The sequence below is a fragment of the Schistocerca cancellata genome, chromosome 2 (assembly GCF_023864275.1).
Source record: "Schistocerca cancellata isolate TAMUIC-IGC-003103 chromosome 2, iqSchCanc2.1, whole genome shotgun sequence".
NCBI classification, from domain to species: Eukaryota; Metazoa; Arthropoda; class Insecta; order Orthoptera; family Acrididae; genus Schistocerca; species Schistocerca cancellata.
The window spans coordinates 510,123,671-510,150,391 of NC_064627.1; positions in this window are offsets into that span (position 1 = coordinate 510,123,671).

Below are 26,721 nucleotides of genomic sequence, written 5' to 3' on the forward strand. Positions count from 1 at the left end.
GATAACCTCAGATCTTGAGTTCCATAGTGCTCACAAGGGAACCTCCCCATCGCACCCCCATCAGATTTAGTTACAAGTTGGCACAGTGAATAGGCCTTGAAAAACTGAACACAGATCAATCGAGAAAGCAGGAATAAGTTGCGTGAAACTACGAAAAAAATAAGCAAAATATACAAACTGAGTAGTCCATGCGCAAGATAGGCAACATTAAGGATATTCTGAGCTCAGGAGCACCGTGGTCCCGTGGTTAGCGCGAGCAGCTCCGCAATGACAGGTCCTTGGTTCAAGTCTTCCCTCGAGTGAAAATTTTACTTTCTTTACTTTCGCAAAGTTATGATCTGTCCGTTCGTTCATTGACGTCTCAGTTCACTGTAATAAGTTTAGTGTCTGTGTTTTGCGACCGCACTGCAAAACCGTGCGATTAGTAGACGAAAGGACGTGCCTCTCCAATGGGCACCGAAAACATTTGATCGCAAGGTCATAGGTCAACCGATTCCACCACAGGAAAACACGTCTGATATATTCTATACGACACTGGTGACGTCAGTGCGTCACATGGCAGGAATATGTTGTCGATCCACCTAACATGAAAACATACGAGTTGGTCACATAAACTGCAACAAATGAATGCAACAGTTTCACAGTCGCACAGTTTTCCCTGTGCCCTGTCAAAACATATGCTTTTAACTTTTTCAAATTTTTCCGTGTGTAGACCGTCAAATCCTGCATATGTCCAAGCAAATCTGAACATTCCTGGAATTTTGGAGAGCGACGTTGATCATGTTTGAGTGCCTGAACTTTGATAATTGTCTGAAAATAAAAAATTAAAACTTTTCACTCGAGGGAAGACGTGAACCAAGGACTTTTCGTTCCGCCGCTGCTCACGCTAACCACAGGACCACGGCGCTCCTGAGCTCACAGTATCCTTGATGTTACCTATCTTGCGCATGAACTATTCAGTTTCTATATTTTGCTTCATAGTTCCACACAAGTTCTTCCTGTTTTCTCGATTGATCTGTGTTCAGTTTTTCAAGGCCTATCTACTGTACCAACTTATAACTAAATCTGAGAGGGGAATGATGGGGAGGTTCCCTTGTCAGAGCCATTTCAACTATTTTGAACCCACCAATAATAGTACTATAATTCAATAGGATTATGCCATTGCTGGCAGACAGGCTACAACATTTTTTGAACACAATGAAGTTCCAAAAACACTGTCAATTAAGTTTTTGTGGTAAGTGAGACGTCTCAGAATGTTAAACGTACACAGAGTACTCAACTTAAGCACAGGTGAGGCCCACTGTGAACTTGAAAATGATTTTAAACTTTAAAACACTCTACAGTCAGCAAATGCCACATCTCGATTGTACTCTCAAGATTTTCGTAGTCTGGTTTATCAAAAGGATTTTACATTAACGGCCGTGAATATTTAAGCTCGGTGCCAGTCACTCTGATTTAAAGAAAGTTATAACATTAATCGTGAACAACAATACATAGAATAGCAAAATACCATCTGGCATCAAAGAAGAGCCTGCCTTGAGTCAACTAAATTAAGCTGAATGCTTAATCAGAGGAACTAACAGTTAAAACTGTTAACAGCTCTGTATAGCCAGCAATGTAGATAGTGAATTCATAAGCTTAAGCTTATTGGGGCAGCAGAGTGAGACAAACAAGCACACAATGTGATAATAGAAGTAGTGATAACTACTCTCAAGTGCAGTAGAACAGTAAACAACTTATAGTAAAGGGTAAACATGAAGCTAGCTGGCCAGTTGTTTTACAAAGACATAAGATATATATCTCCACTAGTGTATAAAAGATTAACCGGAACAGCAGGGTCCCTCTTGTGCGTATTTGCTTATTTTTCGCCTGTACACATAATTCCATTAAGAGGCAAACTTGACAAAACAGTAAGACCCAATTTGGACTCTCGTCTATATTCAGATCAACAATAAATATGAAAAGACCATTAGCTGCTCTGCAACATACAAACTGCATTAATCATATATCAATTAAACAAGAAAATACAAGCAACAACCCGTTGTGCAAGGTTGCTGAGCACATAAAATACAATGCCAAGCAACTGTTAGATAAATTACTCGACCAATCAGCTCCCTAAACAACGGAGCTTGTACAGACACTAGCAAGCCACGCCATTCGACTTTAGGACAATAGAGTGCAAAACTATCAGTAGCAAAATTTAATGAATAACAAGTAGCAAAACGTGCTCATAATGACAACAGACAGCCCAGTTTAGAAACAGACAAGCACATTCACGCTCCACAAAACATTAAGCCTTCCACTGGAAAATGACTCGCTAACTACACAGATGACCACAATACCCAGGGCCACAACGTATATCAAATTCAGAATTGCTGTCCGTAGCTGTAAATGAGCACTCACCATAAAATCCACAGTCGTTAGGTGAGACGTAACGAGTTTGCATCCTCCAAATGGTTGAATGTTTGACAGTTTGAAATCCAGTCGGCATCTCGGGTCTAACAACACACACCCTAGCTCAGGTTGCTGATAGCAAGCGATGTTCAGCTCCCAGGGACATCAGTATGTCCAGGACACCAGTGGACCCCAAACTATAGAAATATACAGAGTTCCACTAACCCTTCCTGAGTGTGCTGTGCTCGTCTGTATACTGCTGCTCGGTGTTCACTCCTTACCCCACGGTGAGAAAGAGTCATTCTGTTACTCACCAACTGATTAGAGACATTCACCATCGATGGTTACTATCAATATACGCCAGAATATGGTATGTGCATATCTCAATCCTTCCCCCTCCCTCTTTAGTTTTTAGGAGCGGGGCTCACTAAGTGTCAGGGGATCCCTCAGCATCCTGGTTACCCGCAGCTACTTTGAGCCATGGTAAGTTTACCAGTGAATAATTCCTGTATCAGCTCGCTGGGGAAGACATCTTGACTATTCTGTAAGATGCCACACACCGTGACAGCGTTTTGGAAGTGACCTTGTGCCCTCTGTGCTTTGCTCCCAGAAGTTCTTTAGGAGGACCGGGTCTGCCAGTGGTAGCGAGGCCGAACATCTTCTCTTGCTCTGTCAGGTAGCCTCCCTCCGGTCTGCAGGTCTGATGTTATTTCTGGCAGCTGCCTGACTATTTACGATTACGTTACATAGCGCTCGGTACGAAAACCACTGGCTGTGCTGTGTGCAGTCTGTGGCTAGTTTGCATTGTTGTCTGCCATTGTAGTGTTGGGCAGCGGCAGCTGGATGTGTACAGCGCGTAGCGCTGCGCAGTTGGAGGTGAGCCGCCAGCAGTGGTGGATGTGGGGAGAGAGATGGCGGAGTTTTTGAAATTTGTTAGACTGGATGTCATGAACTGATATATATATATATATTATGACTATTAAGGTAAATACATTGTTTGGCTGGCTCTGAGCACTATGGGACTCAACTGCTGTGGTCATAAGTCCCTTAGAACTTAGAACTACTTAAACCTAACTAACCTAAGGACATCACACACATCCATGCCCGAGGCAGGATTCGAACCTGCGACCGTAGCGGTCATGCGGTTCCAGACTGTAGCGCCTTTAACCGCTCGACCACTCCGGCCGGCCAATACATTGTTTGTTCTCTACAAAAATCTTTCATTTGCTAACTATGCCTATCAGTAGTTAGTGCCTTCCGTAGTTTGAATCTTTTATTTAGCTGGCAGTGGTGGCGCTCGCTGTATTGCAGTAGTTCGAGTAATGAAGATTTTTGTGAGGTAAGTGATTTGTGAAAGGTATAGTTTAATGTTTGTCAGGGCCATTCTTTTGTAGGGATTTTTGAAAGTCAGATTGCGTTGCGCTAAAAATATTGTGTGTCAGTTTAAGCACAGTCATGTATAATTGTTCAAAGGGGACGTTTCAGTACTAATGAGCCACGTCATTCACGCGTTTCACAATAGTATGATAACATTAGTGTAGTAAATGTAATGATTAGCCAACATTTGCCGCAAATAGTGAAGCGTCCTCAAAACGGCTAAAGGAAGCTGAGTACAGAAACAAACAAGCATACACAGCACACAGTATATCAGTCGAGCCACCAGAAAATCACTCACAAACTGGAAAGATAACCAGGATACCTGGAGCCATAACATCTGTTTATCAAATTCTAAATTACTGTCCACAGCTGGAAATGGTTGTTCACAGTAAAATCCACAGCCCTGAGGTGAGATGGATGCTCAAGCCAAGTTTGCCTGGTCCAATACCTGAAGCCAAGCTGCTGGCTTCAGGTGATGTACGACAATAATAACAAGGTAGATAATCTGGACCACCAGAGCTGATTCTTGCTAATATTAATGGTGGTGGTTTCTCATTAATATTCACCACAACTATATATGTCTTTTGGGTTTAAACATGCGGATTCTCTTAGCTGCTCTACTGCCTTCCCTCGGCGTCAAGACTTGCTTGCCTAAGGAATTCATTGTCCACTGCATAATTTAGTCATCTCGAGGACACTTGGAAGGGTAATGCGTTGCGATTGCTAATTTTCTGTCCTGATCCGATTCCTTTAGTATCACTCATTCTATACAACATTTGTGCTTAGCAACGCGCCCATCACCATCCACAAAAGTTTGGGGAAGGAGGTGTCATTCTGCTGGGCAACAGGTTATACGAGTATTAAAGTAAACGGCTTACCTCATGCAGCAATCAACGAGGCGTGTCGTGGTAATCAGTTAGATCAACGTGCTGTTGTGCTGTCCCGCGGCATGCTGTCACCTTGCTATATTTGTTTACGGGAAGAAGAGTTCCTGGAAGCGGTGGACATTCCCCTGCGTCTAGTAAGGTGGGAGTACACTTCCAGTCACACAGACGAGATGAGGTCCTTCTTACTCGTCTTAGAGTAGGACACAGCTGATTATTGCATGACGTCGTGCTCCAGCGAGAGGACATTCGAATTGGCGCTGCTTTTGGTATATACATTGGAGTGCCCCGCATTTTTGTTGAGTGTGTTATGCCTGCAGATAAGAGGGCAGCTTTGCTCTGTATTGTAAATAACATTGAGACAAATGTGGTATGGTTTTTAAGGTTATGAGAAATGTCTAACTCATTCTCAAAAACATCAGAGAGAAGTTTTTAATGTGTGATCAATCAGGGTAAATATCCGTGTGTTTTTGCAAGCGATCAGTCAGACGCATGTCCATGTGTAATTATTTTAGATTTCTAATCAGGGTAAATATCCGTGTGTTTTTGCAAGCGATCAGTCAGACGCATGTCCATGTGTAATTATTTTAGATTTCTATTTGTATTTTCGTGTTTTATTTGGGAGTTTTCAAACATTTGACAGTTTTTTTTATTAAATACATGAGACAGTGTGATAGTTTGGGTGAACTGAATGTAAGTGCAGTTTGACATAAAATTAACTTTCACTTATTTTAAAATTTGTAGTCGCTTTAACCACGGTAATGGTTGCTACCTTCAGCAAAGGCGCTGATGACCTCGTCTTTGAGCGCCTGAAAACCAGAAATCACCGGTAATCATGCGTTTGAAAGTAATTTCAAGACCACAGAGGGAGAAAATACTAAGTCCATGTGTTTTTTTTTTTTTGAGTCGTCAGTCTTCTGACTGGACTGATGCGGTCCGCCACGTTACATCTTAGAGTAGCACGTGCATCCCTAACCCTGTCTTCCTCTACACTTTTAACCCTCTGCAGCTCACTGTAGAAACATGGCGGTTATTCCGTGAAGTCTTAACAGATATCCTATCATCCTGTCCCTTCATTTTGTCACTGTTTTCCATGTATTCGTTCCGTCGTTGATTCTTCCCAGAAGAATTCCACCTAATATTCAACATTCTCCTACAGCACCACATGGAAAATGCTTCTATTTTCTTCTGTTCCGGTTTTCCGATAGTTCATGTCTCACTGCCAAACAATACTGTGCTCAAAACGTAGATTCCCAGAAATTTCTTGCTCTAATTAAGGACTACGTGTGATACTAGCAGGTATCTATTGGGCAGGAATGCCCTTTTTGCCAGTGCTATTTTTCATGTTCTCCATGCTCCGTCTGTATTTTCCTGCCTAGGTAGCAGAATTCCTTAATGTCATCTACTCCGTTAAGTTTCTCCCTGTTCTCTTTTCTTCTGCTTCTCCTTACTTTCGTCTTCCTTCGATTGACTCTGAATCCATATTCTATACTCGTTACATTGTTAGTTCCATTCAGCTGATCCTGTAATTTTTCTTCGCTGCCACTGAGGATAGCAACGTCACTTATCCTTTCACCTTGAATTTTAATTCCAGTCTTGAACCTTTCTTTTTTTTCCATCATTGCTTCATCGATGTACGGATTGAACAGTAAGGGCGAGAGACTACATCCCTGTCTGACACTCTTACACCCTTTTTAATCCGAGCACTTCGCGCGTGGTCTTCCACTCTTATTATTACCTCTTGGCTCTTGCAAGTGTTGCAAATTAACCATGTCTCCCTACAAGTTCTCTAATTTTCCTCAGAATTTCGAGCACCTTGCACCATTTGACACTGTCGATTTTTTTTTTCCACGTCGACAAATCACATATTCTCCCGTAACCATTCCTTCTATTCCTTCCGCTAGAGACCTATTACAAATTATTGTTTCTAAAACTGACTGATTACAGAAACTTAACGAAATGCGATTACTCTTTAATGTAGACTGCTCTACTCAAATGTTATCTGTGGAAAAAATCTCGATGTGAATCATATATCGTGAGTTATCGATCAAGCCTTTTGTATCTTTCGTTTATGTTACTCTTGTCTGTGGGGAATCGCCATTGTGCTCCGGTGGAGAAAAGCGGAAATGTAAATGTTCTTTGATGTACTCTTATAGGTTACATGGTTAATGTATCATGAAATCTAGAAAACAATTTCATGGTTATTTAAAACTGAAGAAAACATACTAAAGTAACTTCAACTGGTGTGTCATTTTGAAGAAGACACATTTAACATCTGTTTACGATATTTTAAGTGGCTGAATATTGATTCCCGGGTGAAGAGTAATGCATTGTTCTTAAACACATTCAAGATCCAGGCACCTTCACGGCAAAAACATACCCTGTTTATTTTCAGGACAACGAGCAACGACTACAACTATTACAGCGACACTCAAAAGATGTGTATTGCGGGGTGTTTATAATTAAAGTTTCAAACCGCTGTAGAAATAACACCACTGGTCAGAATGACGTCAAACTGCAACGGAATATTATCGAACAAGGGGGAAAACGTATGGCAGAAGAAAAATAAATTGTTACAGTATGTAGCAATAGATGGCGCTGTAAGCATCATAATTTAATAGTGGTCGACTACAAATGTCAAATCGATCGTACAACAGTGCCTAAAATGTAGGTTTGACGTTAAACAAACTGTGGAACTCAGTGTGCATGGTTGTACAGGTATGATACTGTTAGTTACGTAAGCCCATCTACCACGGAAAGGTGCCTTCAATGCAGCTATGTTTGTAACTGGAACAATGAACACAACATCTTTCAGATAGCCACACAGCCAGAAGTCACACGGATTAAGATCAGGTGATCGGGACGCTCAGGCTGTGGGGAAATGGCGAAGGATAATTCCAGCATTTCCGAAATGGCGCTTCAGCAGTTGCTTAACTGGATTTGCAATGTGCAGAGGTGCGCCATCTTGCATAAAAATGATCCCATCTACACATCCACGCTCTTGGAGTGTTGGATTGACGTGGTTGCGCAAAAGTCACTCATAGCGCTTACTAGTGACGGTACGGGTAACAGGACCGGAATCTCCCGTCTCTCTTCGAAAATTTATGGCCCTGGTACGTGGATCCCTATTCGTACCACACTTACCCACAATAGTTTAGATACCACAAAATAGGAAGCGCGATGAAATCATGGTTGGTAGTCACAATTTATAATTAAGACAGTTTATTGACATTACGCCTTTTAAGGAATCTGACAATTACAAACTGTGGACGACCCACTAGATAAAGCTTTGCAAATAAAGTTAGAAACCCAACGTACACAGTACTGAAATAAACAGTCCCTTAAGAGAAAGTTATAAAAACTTAATGTGCCAGGCATTTATAGAACCTTAAGCATAGCAATTATCAATTACTTCACATAGCCACTTCACCAAACGCCTTAAAACCAGTTATTAAGATGGCCACACTTAACATTCTTCAGTAAAATACCCTTATAAACTTCCTTAAAAGGTCAATTACAAACTTGACGTTGCCGGACACTAATACCCCTCGCTTTATTTTCCCTTATTAAGAAAACAGAATTACTGACGAACTTCAGAAATTCAAGCTCCCACATAGGATTTCCCTCAAAATACATATAATGAAATCAGTTACCAATAATGGTGACTTAATGACACTTCAACACCAAGCTAATATCCAATTAAATAACAAGATAAAACCACTAACATAAAAAACTACAGCAGAAACACTGATCTTTAAAAATGAATGTTCACGTGCTCAGACTTGTTAATAAAAGACTACTGGAAAGAGCTGCGCAAGAAACGCAGCAGGTGCAACGCAATTTAAAAGTTTAGCCAGTTGCCAGTTGCTAATATTTAAGGAAACAGGTTCGTATAAGAACAGATTACGCACAATATATATTTATATATCTAGATAAATACTAAACTTTGGAAGGCGGTATGTGAACAACTCCCGGTAGTGGCCAGGTTCTTAAGCACTGCCAGGCCTGGACCTCGGATGACATTTCACTCCCTGCCAAGGTGCTGGCACAATCAAAGGTTTTTGCACGAATCACAAAGACATTCCAATAACTTTGAAACATAGAAACACTCAGCAGAACCTTTGACTCGATATATGTGTATGCTCGTAAAGGAATACATTACACAAATGACAAATTGGCGACTTTGACGTTAAGCATTTTACACATGCACAACTCTATTAATAGAGTGCATGCTTTGAAAACACCAACGTAAAACATTTGATTACAAGAAACGCAGTACAATAGTAAAACTTATGAGAAAACTTTTAAATAACGGCCACCATTTAACTAGGCCAACTGAACTCTTCCACACCATCTTAAAGTTCGATTATGAAAGTCTCATCATAATAATGCCTCTGAGGTGTGACGGTCAACAAAACACAATTACGACCACTTACTTCACATCACGTACACAATACGAAGGAGCGGGTTCCACAGCTTCACCGCTTCACTTCAGATTTTGTTCCCAGCGAAGTCACAGAACTTGTATCTCCAAGTTGCCCATGTTGCTAAAACGCCCGACCAATTTCACACCACAACAATAACGGTAATCACGCTCGTTCGGCAGCCGTTGACACCCGTCTCCGAGCGAATGTCACGAGATCTCGAGGGTTACCGTTCAATGCTAACAACTGAATCGCTTCCCCCGCCAACCCGGAAGATAAGACACGCGAAATGCAAAGATAGCTTAGCTCAACCACAATCGATCTCAACGATACATTGATAAAATAACACTCTCGCCAGCTCGCAACGGCTCGGGCCCTATGATAAATTATGCCATGAACCGCACCACACATTGACGTTTTCAGGATGACGTGGTACTGGTTGATTTGCGTGTGGATATTCCGTTGCCCGTATTCGACAATTCTGTATCCTGTCATATGCAAGTGGTCTTCGTCTGACTACAAAATCTTCCATGGCCAATCGACAGAATGTGACTTTTCTTATATTACGTCATTTATTCAACAATATTTCAATTATAAGTAGGGCAGGGTAGCTTAGAAGAACCAGTTTGCCACAGACAACAGCACACGGGTTTTCTGATGTATGCCTTGACTTCCGGATGCCCCTTTGTACAGTTCTTCATTGTCCCACAACGAAGAAATTAAAGGGTTATTTGTAAAAACCTCCAGGTCTTATCCAAAAACTACAAAATATACGGAAAACAAACACACATCGGTGGATATAGCACCTCCCGAAGTTTTTAACTAACGTTACTTGAGCTCGATGTGGGCGACGTTTGCATGTGGCGAACTCTGTACGGTCAGAATACGTAGTACGTGCACGCAGTTGACTGAATTCACTGCTGTCCCGGAACACGCAACGACAGCAGCCTGCTTTAAAAATCTGTTCATTTGGTTCCTATCTGCAGGACTTAATTAATTCGGTGTGACAATACAAAGCGAATGATTAGCATGCTGTGACACGTCAGCCATCTACTGGTGTGCCCTGCAAACACCGTCACGACGCGTATTGCGAATGTAAACTTGGATAGATTCTCTGTTTATTCTTGTCAGTCTATTCTCTGTAGGTCTTGTAGTTTTCCTGAAATAGTCTTCTGAAACCCTCAAAGGTATTAAGCAATAATCCTTTAGAAGCTTAAGGAAAATGGGCCAGCTTTGAGACAAGATTCAAGAATTGCTTTGAGACATAATATAACATCTTACATATTGGGGTGGAATAATCAGATGTGAAAGTAGTGTTATAGGGCATTACGATTCACAATAAACGTAAATTGTCTGATGGATAACGCTGGGGGTACCTTGACTCTCTTCGCGGAAGTAAATATTGAAAAGTGGCAACAACAGAAAACTGCAGCAGCTTGAAGACTTACACGATCCGTTGTAGGAAGAGCAAATGTGCGATTCTGGTTTGTAGGAAAATTCTAGGAAAGTTTAACTCATCCAAAAAGCAGACCGCTTACAAAAAACCATTCTTAAATACTGGTCGCGTGTTTGCGATTAAACTAAAGGAATATATTGAAACAATTTATAGGTATGCTACTATTTTTGTTAACGATGGGTTCGAGCCAGTCTTGAACAGATTCTTTTTGAGAAACTTCAGAAAAGCGGTATATGCGACAAAGTACAGAAAGATTGTACTGTGACGTACCTACATCTAACATAAAAACCACGAAAGCAAGCTAAGAGAAATTAAGGTTCGTACGCAAGAATATAGCTTGCGAGTGCAACAGGAAAGGGAATGACTAGCAGCGTTACCACGGACGGTATCGTGGCTCGTGGAGTACATACTCGTATCTATGTAGAAGCTCAACGAACAGTACAATGACAGGCAAGTTGTCCTCAGCGTAAATAAATGAACCGAATGTCACACTATTGTTCGATTACACTATTGGCGACAAATTTAATGGAACAGGAAAACCCTTACGATACCTAGAAGCATCCGACCAGGCTGATCTAGAGAGCAACGGCCTGATACGTCTAGCTGAGGCATACTGACTGTCGTTCTGCTCACGTACCGATCGCGAATGGGACATGAACGTGGTGAGTGGTGATAAATGTACCGTGTATCGCACTACGTACGTTAGCTTATTCAGGCCAGATACAGATGCAGATATAATCTTCGACGTATTTGATGACACCTCTTCCTTCGATTGTGTGGAGATACTGACTAGACATTTCCTTGTGCGGATCACTGGTACAGTGAGGCGTCGCGGTATTAACCGTCCTAGTACCACTAGGGTCAATACGACCCCATAAGCACATGGGAAAATGACATGTCCCTCGTTTTCAAAGCTATTTTTTTTTTCGAAATACTTGAATTTTGCTCTTTGAGTCAGTTGTATCCATTGATGCTTTCTTCAGTTTAATATTTGCAACACATTAAAATTTATTCATGGTTTTTGTACTGTTTACCACTGGGGTCAATATGATCCCATTTTAATATATATATATATATATATATATATATATATATTTTTTTTGTTGAACGTAATACTAATGAAGACAGATTCATTACTGTTATAATCAACAACTGTAATGGTGTTTTTGTGCTAGTTTATTAAAATATTAGCAATACATCCGGTGTAAATTACTTGGGATCTATATGACCCCAGTGGTACACAGTGAGCCAAACAATTCCTGGTAGCAGGAAGGCAAGACGGTGGAATCGCATTCAGATCTGCGCCTTGGCACCCATGTCTAGATTTCCCGAGATTTCCCTCAATCGCTTAAGACAAATGACGGGATGTTTCCTTTGAAAGGGCGTGGCCGATCTCCTTTTCTATTCCTCCCAGATCAGAGGATGTGCCCCCATTATAATAACGTCATCACTGACACGGCGTTAAGCACTAATTTTCCTTCCTTATTTAGGATAGAACTTCACTGTGTGATAACTACTGAGGAGCCTCTCAAAGGGGTAATAGCGGCGCAACATTCAAAACGGTTCCTTCTATTGTCAAAGATACTTAGGTACGCCTTGATGGATTAGAGGATAGCTATACATGTCACTTGACATACATCATTTACTTTCTGCGGAAGAAACCATTGTCACGATGACATCGTAAAATGACTGATCAGCCTTGACAACAGCTCATTTTCGCTGATCTGCTCACCCCTAAAAGAAGCTGTTCATACGAAATAACTGCAAAGTGTCAACATGACGACAATCTGATTGAAATTAACTTTCTCCGTTCTTCCTGGCAGTAAAGTTGCAGCTCGCGGATAATAGTGGTTGCTCGCGAAACGTCCGGGATGCGAAACCTTGCGCCAGGACGCCCTGTGAAATATTGCTTCACGAAAACAATATCTGCACCCGAAACTCCTGTATTCTGTGGCCGAACTTGTTCCATAAATCAAGTGACGACGGCGAAATAGTGCCAAACATCCTCCTCCGCGTTCTCGCTTGCTGGAAAAACTTCTGAAAGAAACTGAGCGGCTGCTGATATTAAGATAGGAACTAATGCGTATTTCAGGTCTCTGTGGGCCAAGAAACAAGACAAATATCAGAGGTCTTGCAATATTACTAACAAAAGTACTTTTCCACAACGCCTCAATATATTCAAAGTATACACAACCTGTATGTTAGGTGGATTAAAGTAGTTACGCTCTTTTGTGTTGTTTACGTGTCCCCATCGTAAACTAGACAGGAATTACTTTAGAGCTCACAATATTCTGGGAGCTGAATCTTCGCGAGGCCACCTGACAACTGCGTTACTTAACGGAACAGTATTTCGATTATTCATATGAGTGATTCTTGGTAGGATGGTTTGAAATTTAAAGATGGGAAGCAAATAAACTGCGTTTAGTTCCACTGTGCATTTTTTCTTTATTTGCCTGGTGCTTTTAATTTTGTATACTGTTATTTACTATTCTTGTTTACTTACACCGTCATTAGGTACTATCTTCATCACTACTACATCGTTTCCAACTAGAACAAAAACAACAGTGATATTTCTCTGAAACTAGCACCCACCTCATGTTAGTACCGAAAATTGTCGCTCGTACATTGCCAGCGCACGGGACATTCGATTTTGAAAATCGTTAGGTATTTCAGTATTCTGAGAGCCACCGTGTCAATAGTGGGTTGAGAATACCACATTTCAGGCGTTACCTCTCATTCACATTCCCACATAACGATGGAATTATTATGCAATGTCAGCCGGCCAAAATTGTTCGCTATTGATTTGAAGAATTTTCTGGACAATTCTAACAGATGATTTGACCATTCAAATCACCCGAAATAAATTTACGGGAGATAATTGAGGGATCAGTTCATGTACAAAATCTTGCGCCGGCAACACTTTCGCAATTATAGACGGCTATAGAGGTAGCGTGGCTCAGTATTTCTGCAGGGAACTTAACAGTGACTTACTGAGTCCGTCTCACGTCAATTTGCTGCAGGAAAAAATGAGGTCCGACCCAAAATTAGGAGGTCTCCCATGACTTCGTGTCAACTCAGTGTATACCCCGCACACTACCTTATTCTGTTTTCAGTAGGAAACGTTTTGTCAAAATGGTTCAAATGGCTTTGAGCACTATGGGACTTAACATCTATGGTCATCAGTCCCCTAGAACTTGGAACTACTTAAACCTAACCAACCTAAGGACAGCACACAACACCCAGCCATCACGAGGCAGAGAAAATCCCTGACCCCGCCGGGAATCGAACCCGGGCGTGTGGGAAGCGAGAACGCTACCGCACGACCACGAGATGGGGCGAAACGATTTGTCCCTCTACCAATATACTTCCATCCCATTCTTACTGTTGCATTCGGCATGATGCGTGGAAAATAAACACTGTTTGTAAGGGATTTTACAGTCTAACATATCTCTGATTTTGACGTCGTGGTCACCGTATTTGAGCAAGCTATATGCTACCTAACTTCTCTTGGAACGTACGATCATTGATATTTAAATTACAATCCCATCCTCAATATGCAACGATTATCAGCTGGTGACGGTCGTTTGATGACTTTGGTGACACTTTTGAGCAGACTAATTCAAAAACTGATCTCTCAAAAAGGTCTTTATTATGCACTAATCCTAAAATATAAGGGTACGATGCTGAAGAAGAATACTGAAAAAAGACATGTACGAAGCCTTCTGTAGTGTACTGCTATCGTTTATGAATTGCATTATGTTGTAGGTCTTCAAATAAATATGAATCTAATGTACGTTTCCTCAGTAAATTACACGGCAAACGTACTTATAGATATTTTATGGTTATGACTGTTTCAGTTAATTTATGGCTATGTAACCAACATCAATGTGTCTTTTCGTCACCTTACAAGCAATATGTTGCATTTGTTTGTGTTGAGATTAGCTGCGAATCCATGTACCGTCTACCCACTTCATGACATATGCCATTCCGTTAGGATTTTCAAGTGCAGCTACTTCTATACATACAGTGTCAGCATCTGCTAAAAGCCCTCATAAGCGTCCGACGTAAACCGTCAGATATTTCGTATAGAATAACATTTCCTTGCAAGAGCCCTTACATGAATGTCGTAGCTAATTCCCACCGTTCTCAAAGACGCAATGAATTTCATTATCTAGTAAATCAATACACCGCAAACAAAAATCCGTTGGTACATCACAAAGCTATATTTGCTAGGCGACAGAGTATAGCTGCACTTTAGGCATTCTGAAAGCCAACGTTCACGGACAACCTTATTAAGTGTCGATAGCCCCCGTGTTGACACAAAACAGCGAGAAGCGAGAAACGGACAATGAACATTTAGGTTAGATGGCCTCGGGCAAGTGCAGAAAGGGCAACAGCCTCAACGGGTGCGGGGCAAAGTCAGGACATGCGGGGACCAAGCAGCAATCGGTATTGTAATTGTGAACTGTCGAAGCTGCGTTGGTAAAGTACCGGAACTTCAAGCGCTGATAGAAAGCACCGAAGCTGAAATCGTTATAGGTACAGAAAGCTGGCTGAAGCCAGAGATAAATTCTGCCAAAATTTTTACAAAGGCACAGACGGTGTTTAGAAAGGATAGATTGCATGCAACCGGTGGTGGAGTGTTCGTCGCTGTTAGTAGTAGTTTATCCTGTAGTGAAGTAGAAGTGGATAGTTCCTGTGAATTATTATGGGTGGAGGTTACACTCAACAACCGAGCTAGGTTAATAATTGGCTCCTTTTACCGACCCCCCGACTCAGCAGCATTAGTGGCAGAACAACTGAGAGAAAATTTGGAATACATTTCACATAAATTTTCTCAGCATGTTATGGTCTTAGGTGGAGATTTCAATTTACCAGATATAGACTGGGACACTCAGATGTTTAGGACGGGTGGTAGGGACAGGGCATCGAGTGACATTATACTGAGTGCACTATCCGAAAATTACCTCGAGCAATTAAACAGAGAACCGACTCGTGGAGATAACATCTTGGACCTACTGATAACAAACAGACCCGAACTTTTCGACTCTGTAAGAGCAGAACAGGGAATCAGTGATCATAAGGCCGTTGCAGCATCCCTGAATATGGAAGTTAATAGGAATATAAAAAAAGGGAGGAAGGTTTATCTGTTTAGCAAGAGTAATAGAAGGCAGATTTCAGACTACCTAACAGATCAAAACGAAAATTTCTGTTCAGACACTGACAATGTTGAGTGTTTATGGAAAAAGTTCAAGGCAATCGTAAAATGCGTTTTAGACAGGTACGTGCCGAGCAAAACTGTGAGGGACGGGAAAAACCCTCCGTGGTACAACAACAAAGTTAGGAAACTACTGCGAAAGCAAAGAGAGCTTCACTCCAAGTTTAAACGCAGCCAAAACCTCTCAGACAAACAGAAGCTAAACGATGTCAAAGTTAGCGTAAGGAGGGCTATGCGTGAAGCGTTCAGTAAATTCGAAAGTAAAATACTAGGTACCGACTTGACAGAAAATCCTAGGAAGTTCTGGTCTTACGTTAAATCAGTAAGTGGCTCGAAACATCATGTCCAGACACTCCGGGATGATGATGGCATTGAAACAGAGGATGACAAGCGTAAAGCTGAAATACTAAACACCTTTTTCCAAAGCTGTTTTACAGAGGAAGACCGCACTGCAGTTCCTTCTCTAAATCCTCGCACCAACGAAAAAATGGCTGACATTGAAATAAGTGTCCAAGGAATAGAAAAGCAACTAAAATCACTCAACAGAGGAAAGTCCACTGGACCTGACGGGATACCAATTCGATTCTACACAGAGTACGCGAAAGAACTTGCCCCCCTTCTAACAGCCGTGTACCGCAAGTCTCTAGAGGAACGGAAGGTTCCAAATGATTGGAAAAGAGCACAGGTAGTCCCAGTCTTCAAGAAGGGTCGTCGAGCAGATGCGCAAAACTATAGACCTATCTCTCTGACGTCGATCTGTTGTAGAATTTTAGAACATGTCTTTTGCTCGAGTATCATGTCGTTTTTGGAAACTCAGAATCTACTATGTAGGAATCAACATGGATTCCGGAAACAGCGATCGTGTGAAACCCAACTCGCTTTATTTGTTCATGAGACCCAGAAAATATTAGATACAGGCTCCCAGGTAGATGCCATTTTCCTTGACTTCCGGAAGGCGTTCGATACAGTTCCGCACTGTCGCCTGATAAACAAAGTAAGAGCCTACGGAATATCAGACCAGCTGTGTGGCTGGATTGAAGAGTTTTTAGCAAACAGAACACAGCATGTTGTTCTCAATGGAGAGACATCTACAGACGTTAAAGTAACCTCTGGCGTGCCACAGGGGAGTGTTATGGGACCATTGCTTTTCACAATATATATAAATGACCTAGTAGATAGTGTCGGAAGTTCCATGCGGCTTTTCGCGGATGATGCTGTAGTATACAGAGAAGTTGCAGCATTAGAAAATTGTAGCGAAATGCAGGAAGATCTGCAGCGGATAGGCACTTGGTGCAGGGAGTGGCAACTGACCCTTAACATAGACAAATGTAATGTATTGCGAATACATAGAAAGAAGGATCCTTTATTGTATGATTATATGATAGCGGAACAAACACTGGTAGCAGTTACTTCTGTAAAATATCTGGGAGTATGCGTGCGGAACGATTTGAAGTGGAATGATCATATAAAATTAATTGTTGGTAAGGCGGGTACCAGGTTGAGATTCATTGGGAGAGTCCTTAGAAAATGTAGTCCATCAACAAAGGAGGTGGCTTACAAAACACTCGTTCGACCTATACTTGAGTATTGCTCATCAGTGTGGGATCCGTACCAGATCGGGTTGACGGAGGAGATAGAGAAGATCCAAAGAAGAGCGGCGCGTTTCGTCACAGGGTTATTTGGTAACCGTGATAGCGTTACGGAGATGTTTAACAAACTCAAGTGGCAGACTCTGCAAGAGAGGCGCTCTGCATCGCGGTGTAGCTTGCTCGCCAGGTTTCGAGAGGGTGCGTTTCTGGATGAGGTATCGAATATATTGCTTCCCCCTACTTATACCTCCCGAGGAGATCACGAATGTAAAATAAGAGAGATTAGAGCGCGCACAGAGGCTTTCAGACAGTCGTTCTTCCCGCGAACCATACGCGACTGGAACAGGAAAGGGAGATAATGACAGTGGCACGTAAAGTGCCCTCCGCCACACACCGTTGGGTGGCTTGCGGAGTATAAATGTAGATGTAGATGTAGATTACTGAACAGGAAATTTGATGTTGCTGAGATCTGTAACTGATTTATACTCTCTACATTAAAAAGGAAAGATATATGGAAGATTTATGAAACAACTGATTAAAGTACAAATGATCTTAACGCCTAGATCGCAATTTTCCTATCACAATGAAAGTACGATAACATCTTCAGATCGTTGAAAAAGTGAAAATGCCGAGAATAAGAATTGGGAAGCGTCATTTGCGTGGTCATGCTATAATATGCTTTCTTAAATACCAAAACAATAACAGTGCATAGATTAAAAACATCGTTGTGAGCACGCCAGATTGTACATCGTAATCTCGCAGGATGACGTTAATTTAGGAAAACGTCCAGTGCGTGAGTAAACGTTGGTTAGCCAAAATATGGAAGAACTTGTTTCATGTCTGAAAGAATAGACAGTGTTGCCGACCCACAATTGTACGAAATACTTAAGAAACTGATTGCCTACTACGAATTTCTTGATATTTGGTTTATTAGGTATAGATCTTCTACCCAGTAGTGATATCTAAATTTGTGCCGGTCCGGAGACATCCGGGTTCGAGTCCCGGTCTGACACAAATTTTCATATGTCACTATTGGGTACCAGATGTATACTTAATACAGCTGATATCAAGGAATTCGCAGACAGCGAATTAATTTCTAAAATACACAAAAGATACTGAATATTGTTGCTAACGATAAAATATTAGTAATAAAAAATGGAAAATATATGTTATGTAAGTACTACAACAAATAGGATTATGTTTCCCTCTCCTACCCAGTGGACTCAATGTTAGCCATTCGCATTATCCGTACAAATGAACAGGTATGTGGGAGTGTGTAATGAGTTCATCGCAAAAAATTTACAAAGATTGTCCAAATAAAGAATACCGCAGTACCATTATCTGTATAGTGCCAATCTGGGCCTAGTGCGTTAAAGGAATTTTACAGTAAGTCTAAGACTAGGCGTGAGTGAACGGTGTTCAGTCGGCTGACCGGAACATTGTTTAGTTACCAGTGCAATGCGATCAGAGTGACTGGAGTGTTTATTTGTGTCGTTGCAGATCGCGATGATGGTGCAGGTTGACTGGCGGGGCAGCAGGTACGTAGGGCCAGATAGACGGCCGTTGAAAAATCGTACGAGCATTTATTCACGCAAACAGTATAACAAAGGAACCATTGCCTTCGTGTGGTCAGCGCCCTGTGATGCAGGCTGCTCCTGTTTGATATAGTGTGTGCATCTCAGCACACTGCCCCAGTATTCGGCCAGCGTGCACTATCTCTGCACCAAGCAGGTGGATGTGGTGCCAAAGATAGTTTGTCAGTTCCTTAGAGAGTGTAGCACTTGGTCAGATCATGGTCTATGGCCATCTCGCAGCGATCGGGTGCTCCAAGACGAGTCAGTCGCTCCATATGGCACAGGCTGGCGTCCCTATGCATGTAGCACACGAGTAACGGGAGGTGAACTGAGGACCCCAACATCAGAATCAGTGACAGCGGCCTGTAATTGGAAGCCTACAGTGACAGAGTGCGTATGCACAGGACAGACGATAGTTCGGCAGTGATTCGTGCCCTGGTGTGATCCGTGGGCCCCCAGGTAGGTGCCCAGAAGTCGACAGAAATCAGATAGCAGATGGCCTCGCGGCTGGAAAGTACCGATTCATTTCCCGTTGGAATCAGTCTAAGCACAAGCTTCAGCCCCAAAGCTGACAGAGGCCTCATCTAGTTCAGTTGAATGGCTTCAACAGGTCAATGACTGTCATTGGAGTACGTCTCAGGCCTGGCTGCAGAGTGAGACACTTGATAGCTGGATCGGATGGTATTTGTGGTTGGTCGTTCCATTCTTGTTATGACAGGACATCGTTCTTTATCACGTAGGACAAGAAAGTAGCACTGTGCCAAGCTCGGATTTTTTCAGGTCATCATCGCGACTCTCTGGCCTCCACAGTGGCTGAGTCCACTGCCAGCCCTGGCAGATGTATCGAGTCTGGATATGTACCAAGTGCTGCTCTATAACCAAGGCGATGCCTTCAGTCTTTTTTCTTCTGATTGGTCCCGGGCAACAAGTGCGAAGTTAAAAGGCGGCGGCGTAACACGCCTCCCTTCTCTGTGCAAGATCTGGTCCATCAGATCACAGACTAGTATTATTTCTGAAAATTACTCCATAATACATCGTGAATTTTCACATGTATCTAATTTTCATTCAGTTGTCTCTTACGCAAACCGAACTTGAAGTACAGTGTCCAATGGATGGTATTCATAATCACTTTTGCTTGCTAAAGGTGGCTCACTCGTCCAGTATTTAGTCTTCAGTCTGAGCACCAGAAAAAATGAACATCTGACACTACCTCAGTCAGTATTGTACTGCTTGTGAGCGAGCGGCCTGAATTGCTCGACATTATGGCGTTTTCCTGTCGCTAAGCCACAATTAAATGAACTTTTCCTTTGGGTCACGGACGACTAAAAGCATATGAAGCAGAACGGTTTATGCGGGATGAAATGCTTCCCCTCCTGCCGCAAGATGTTCTGGAAATTCATTTTTCCATCATTAGTATCACTGTGTACATAAAGCCAGCAAATGAAGGATTGTACGCCGACTTAGTGTTGCGTAACACGAGCAGTCTCAAGTTCTGATATTCTGACGGCTAGATAGCGGCTGCCATGGTTGATCATATGATTTTGGTCTCCCAACGTCTATGGTTTTCGAATGACCGTTCGAGATGTCGTCGGACGTTGTGGTGGCCGCCTTTAAACCTTATGGCAACGTCGTCATTTGCGTTGCTGAAACGCGGAAGACGTTCCAAATGTACCGTGCCCTCAGTGGTGTCCGTCAGATGAAAACTGAACTGAGGAAACACGTGCCTTCTTATTTGGCGATTCCCGGCTGCCGGGCTGCCGTCTTGTACTATGGCCAGCCGTGCAGTTGTTCAGGTTGCTGCCAGGAAGGCTACGACGGTTCTGGATTCCTCCCGTATAGTGGTTCAGACGCCGATAGGAGACATCGCTCTTCCTGCAGCGCCCACTGTTTTGCCTGTCTCACGTGTCCACTGCGGGGCTGCCTACTGCGGCCACAGTGTAAACACAGATGTTGACTCCCCTTGATGACGCGATGGACGTTTTGCCTGTCTATCCTACGCTGCCGCCGTAGGCAGTACCAACGAACGAAGGCCGTCATCAAGGGCAAGACGTCTGTCCCGACGCGACACCATGGTTGTTTATCGTGGAGCTATCCTGATTTCCACTTTCCTGACGTGGGGCCACATCCCAAACGACAGTCGTCCGCCATGTTAGGTAGTAACGGTCACCGAGAGGAAAAAAAGAGACAGCGCCGTACTCCATCTGATGACTGCCTCCATCGGATGTGTGCACAGGAGATATCGGTGACGAGATTCTCTAATGACTTTGCTATCATCAATGAAGGTGAAGAAGAATCACAGGATTTGTTGAATGCAATGAACACTCTAATGCATACAGAATATGAACTGAAGGTGAATCGAAGAAAGACGACAGTAATGAGAAATAACAGAAATAAGAACAGCGAGAAACTTATCACCACAAATGGGGATCACGAAGTAGACGAAGTTAAGGAATTCTGCTACCTAGGCAGCAAAACAATCCATGACGGACGCGGGAAGGAGGACATAAAAATCAGTCTGAAACTGACAAAAAGACATTCCTGGCCAATAAAAGTCTCTAGTATCAAAGATAGGTTTTATTTTGAGGAAGCAACTTCCGGGAACGTACATTTTGAGCACAGCAATGTATGGTAGTGAAACATGGACCTCGGGAACATCGGAACATCGAGACATTTGATATGTGGTGTTACAGAAGAATGTTGAAAAAGAGGTAGACTGATAAGGTAAGGAATGAGGAGGTTCTCCCAAAAATCGGCGAGGGAAAGAACATATGGAAAACAAGAAGAAGAGAAAACAGGAAGGGACAGGTTGATAGCACATCTGTTAAGTCATAACTTCTATGCTGTTAGCGGGGGCATTAGAGGGTAAAAACAGTAGAGGAAGACAGAGATTTGAATACATCTAGCAAATAATAGAGAATATAGGTTGCCACAGCTACTTTGAGAAGAAATAGTTTGTTCAGGAGAGGAATTCCTGGCGGGCTGCATCAAACCAGTCAGAATACTGATGACACAAAATAAACAAATAAATATAAATATATTGCACTGAACTGACTTACCTGCTCTAACGAAGATTGAACCACCTTCAGCATGCTGCATGGTGAACCCATGCGATTTTGGCTAAGCCATTATGAAGCCAAATTACATTGCAAAGGGGAAACGAGAGATAAACAATAGGAAAAACAGAAATACAGTCAACAGTAACACTGTGGAAACATTACTCAGTCCCTACTCCTAATCATAAACACTGTGTAGCATACTGGTTATACTTGAAACACTTAGAGCAAGTTTTTGGCCGTTTCTGTACAGGACGCACTATGATCTAACACATTACACTATGAGCATCTCATTGGGTGAAATCTGTACCGGGATAGACTTCTCTTACGCATCCCTGAAAGTGGCTCTAGCCTATGTTCTAATCTGCCCTAACAGATTTGACCCATAAACTCGTCTGCCAGTCCAGGCAAAAGACCATTATGCTTCAAGCACAAAAACACGGAAGAACAATCACTACACTCTCCTGATAGTTCTGATTATGTTGCACGCTGTAACTGTCGACGTCGGCTATAAGCGGTTGGACACTTCTGACACCAGTTACGATGAGCTTGGGATGCTTAGAGTGTTTGTTTCGTAGCAGGTTGGCATGACAGAGCGGAATGTTTGAGCAGCAGGTATGGAGTCAGTTTGGTTAAGGTCTTAAAATGACAGTAGCAATGAAGAACAATAGTGCATTTACTCATGCATACATTATAACAGACAAAATGTGGCCTTGATACAGTCATCGTTTGCCGGCCGGTGTGGCCGTACGGTTCTACGCGCTTCAGTCTGGAACCGCTTGACCGCTACGGTCGCAGGTTCGAATCCTGCCTCGGGCATGGATGTGTGTGATGTCCTTAGGTTAGTTCGGTTTAGTTAGTTCTAAGTTCTAGGCGCCTGATGACCTCAGAAGTTAAGTGGCATAGTGCTCAGAGCCATTTGAACCATTTGAGCAGTCATTGTTCAGGATGCAAGCTGACCCATGATGGCAAAGAGTGCTTAGCTCGCGACCGCAGTAGTCAGTCAGCGTTCAAGTCGCCACGTCAGACAGGCACAGTGGAGGCAAAGTTTCTTCCCAGCACCTTCGCGAGTGTAGGGCCACGTTAAGGCACGAGGCCACCCCAGAGTGAATGCTTCCTCAGTGGCGAGTCGATCACACAGTGTAATGCAGATATGTGCCTCACTATAAGTATCAACCTAGCGCATGGAGGCACGGTAGTGGCCCACAGACACAGGCCTGCAGCAGCAGTCACAGCGTGCGGAGAACTGGTAGTGCCTCAGCAGTAGGTCAGGGCCAGTTGCGAGCGATGGACCCCAGGGTAGGAGCCTTGAGGGCAGCCGAAATCAGCTATCAGACTGCCTCCTGGAGGCACAGGCCTGTAGTCCTGCAGGTCGCGTAGTTGGCGTTACCCTCCGCCACACACCGTCAGGTGGCTTGCGGAGTATGGATGTAGATGTAGATGTAGATGTAGGTAGCAGTAAGCTGGATGACCAATAATGGTTGGTGACCGTCTAGGAGTACCTCTCGGAGCTAACTGCAGAAGCTGACAGACACTGCACAGCTTATGACTGCATGTTCAGCCCTAATCTGACAGTACATCATTAAAAACGTAGGTCAACGAAACAGCACAGTGCACATTCAGACGTGTGATAGCCCAGGTGAGCACTGTGGCTCTCCTGCCCCCCGCATATTGCTGTGTGGAATATATTCCAGTCCGGGCAGTCATATTGAGATTGGACATTTGGCAACTAGTCCTGCTCTAGAGCCAGTTAAGCCAGTTTGGCCTCTATTTCTACTTTCATCAGACCATGGTGACAGCTATCCCTCTCCTGACCACGGGCTTACGTTAATTGAAAAGGTAATGGTGTAACACAATAATCATGTGATACGTACGCTCATAGATGAAGCGAAAACGGAACGACACTATACTCCATAGCAGGAAAACCATCTTCTGGTCGTCGTCAGGCGAGGCCTTACCCATTCAGGGTCACGTGTGTTTTGTTTTTAGTCAGTCAACTGGGGTGAAGAGAATGAGATGTTCGACATAAAAATCGAATGCATCTACACCGAACAGTTAACTGCTATGGTAGAATATCAAACCTCTCGCCCCCACGCCCTCCCGTATCCTAATAAGCTGAAATGTTATGCGTATTTGTGCAAATTGTTTGTTTACTCTCTAGTGGCTTCGATTATCACGATGAGCTCCACAGTAGAGAAACAGTGTACATCAAATGATTAAACATTCTAATAACAAACAATCGATATCGCTGAGGATAAACACAAAATTGTACAGCTGATGGGACAAATACGCTCTTTTTTAATTCTCTGACAGCTGTAGACAGTCGCCTACTGAAAGCTCTACTTTCAAACCTTAATAAGGTTTAGGACTAGATATCGATGAAACTGCGATGGAAATATGGACGAAACTAATTGCGAATAAATACAAAAAGACAATTTTTTAGAACATGGTAACAGCATCTGACCTTAATTTACGTATTAGGTTCAGAACAGTTATTTTCGAAAAAAAAATGTTCAAAGACACAGGAGTATTAGTTTGTGATTACATTTCAGAATGTGAGCTGGCAAGAGACATGTATTTTGGGAAGTAGAACGCACTGAATGTGTTTGTTGTCAAATAAATACCTCTAAATACTTTATTTGACAATCACCAACCCGACGCAAGTACAGTATTCCTCTACAGTTACAACGTGCCCTACCACATCACTGTTAGTACTGATAACTTAATGAATTTAATTTGACACCTTACAAGGTGCATTTTGTTTGAGCATGCAGACTGCAACAGAAACTACTAAAAATGACTGTGATTTACGTGTACACAAAGGCAATGACATTTAAGTAGCAGCTTTCACAATCATAAAGCTGCTTTTATCATTAAAAATATATTAAACTGATTTATCTACTTAAAAAAAAGCTTAAATTGTCTTTAAGTAAAGGACAGAAAGAGGTCTTCTTGTGAGGCAGCTGCAACTGTACTTGTCCATTTTGTTATCATTAACTGCTAATACATTGATAAATGTTCAGTGAGGTTCATATCCAGTAAGCATTTTCGTATACGTATACATTGTACCTTTAGCCTTAACCTACGTTCTCGACAGTTCTAGTATCGTCTGCCCCTGGTCTTGACATTAATGAGCTGTATTAGTGAATAAGACCCAAAGTTCAGAGGAGCTCAACTTACTACCAGTTTCACTTGTTATAATTAATCGTGCGCACTGATTGTATTGCTGATAGGTTACACGCGTTCTTAAACATGGATGTAATACAATGTAGTTATGTTCTCGGACATAGATAGATCCTACTGGTGTGACATAACATAGATACCCTTGCTTTAAATCTTTACAACGCCCTTAGAAACTTCACAACGTTAACGTATAGCTAGCTTACGTAATGTAGTCGATCACCAGATCCAATGTTCATCATTCATGGTGGATGTAATCCAAATCCATGCAGTGTAATCTACGACTGTGGAACTGCTAGCAGTGGAAAAGGCTCCTGTCACAGAACTCGCCGCCTCGTGACCAGTCGCAGAATCCACACATTGTCCGCAATCTGTACGCGCGGCACCCTCTCTGTCGGCGACCACAGTTCCTTCCAAAGGTTCACTTCTTAATGTGGGATGTAATGGAAAATGTAAACATTTATTTAAAAAATCATTACACCCATATTTATCAATGAACATATCTAAAATTTAGCACGTGTAAACCAAATGAGCTGTAACGGAAAAATATAATAAAATATTCAGAGTTAATATTTTGCCAGAAATTTAAATTTTTAATTTTATTGGGTTTTTTATGAAAACCCATAACTCAAATTCTAATCATGCAATTAACCTGAAAGTTTTATTGTAGAGTCCTGAAAATTTTAAAAGACCACTGAACTACAGTTATTTATTTATGGTACAAGCTCTATCATTAACAGAGTTTTTAATTTTGCACTTACAAAATTAACTTCTTTTATTACATACAATCACCTAAAAACACAGTGAAATTGCAGAATCTCGTACCTGTTAGTTCCAGGGAGACAGCAAGACGTTGCGAACAGTTCCTGAAAATGTCATAGCATTAGCGCATATACTTTTTGAGAAAAGGCTTCTAATAAAGTAAAAAAAATTAAAACAGAGAAAATGAGGTTGAAAGATATTCTTCTCATACTTCTACATGTAATAAGCTTGCCTCAATTTTAAAATCCTCCATACTGATACTCCTTATCCTCCTGGTTTCTCTTCTCTCCTCTTCGAATCTGCCTGGCCTGTATCTGCAGGTAAGACACCGATCCGTTAGCTTCCTTGATCCTGCTCTTGTCGATGGTGTAAAATGCTTTTGTTGCAAACACACCAGACTCTATACCACCTCTCTTCAGCGTTTCATTTCTGCCATTATTTCCGTTTTTGTAACATAAAAATGCATCATAGACACATATTTTCAGTACTTCAAGTCCACAGAATGTCATTTTTGAGCAAATAAACCAAATTAAATTATTGGGGCTTTCATTTGCATTATGTCTCTTTCCGTGAAGACACTTCCTCAATAAATCAGAGTTTACAAGAAACCTGAATGTGGGCTTAATTGCATTCTTAACAGGTTGTCGTAGCATGTGTTTATGTGAATACGTCTCTTTTCTGTTGTTGAACTTACACCAAACGCCTTTCGGACACAGAATGTGGATGGGTGTTTGGTCAGTGGTAAAAAATTGCCCACAGAGCACGCCTCATTGGCTCTCGCAAAAAACTGAAAATAATCAATTTCTTTCT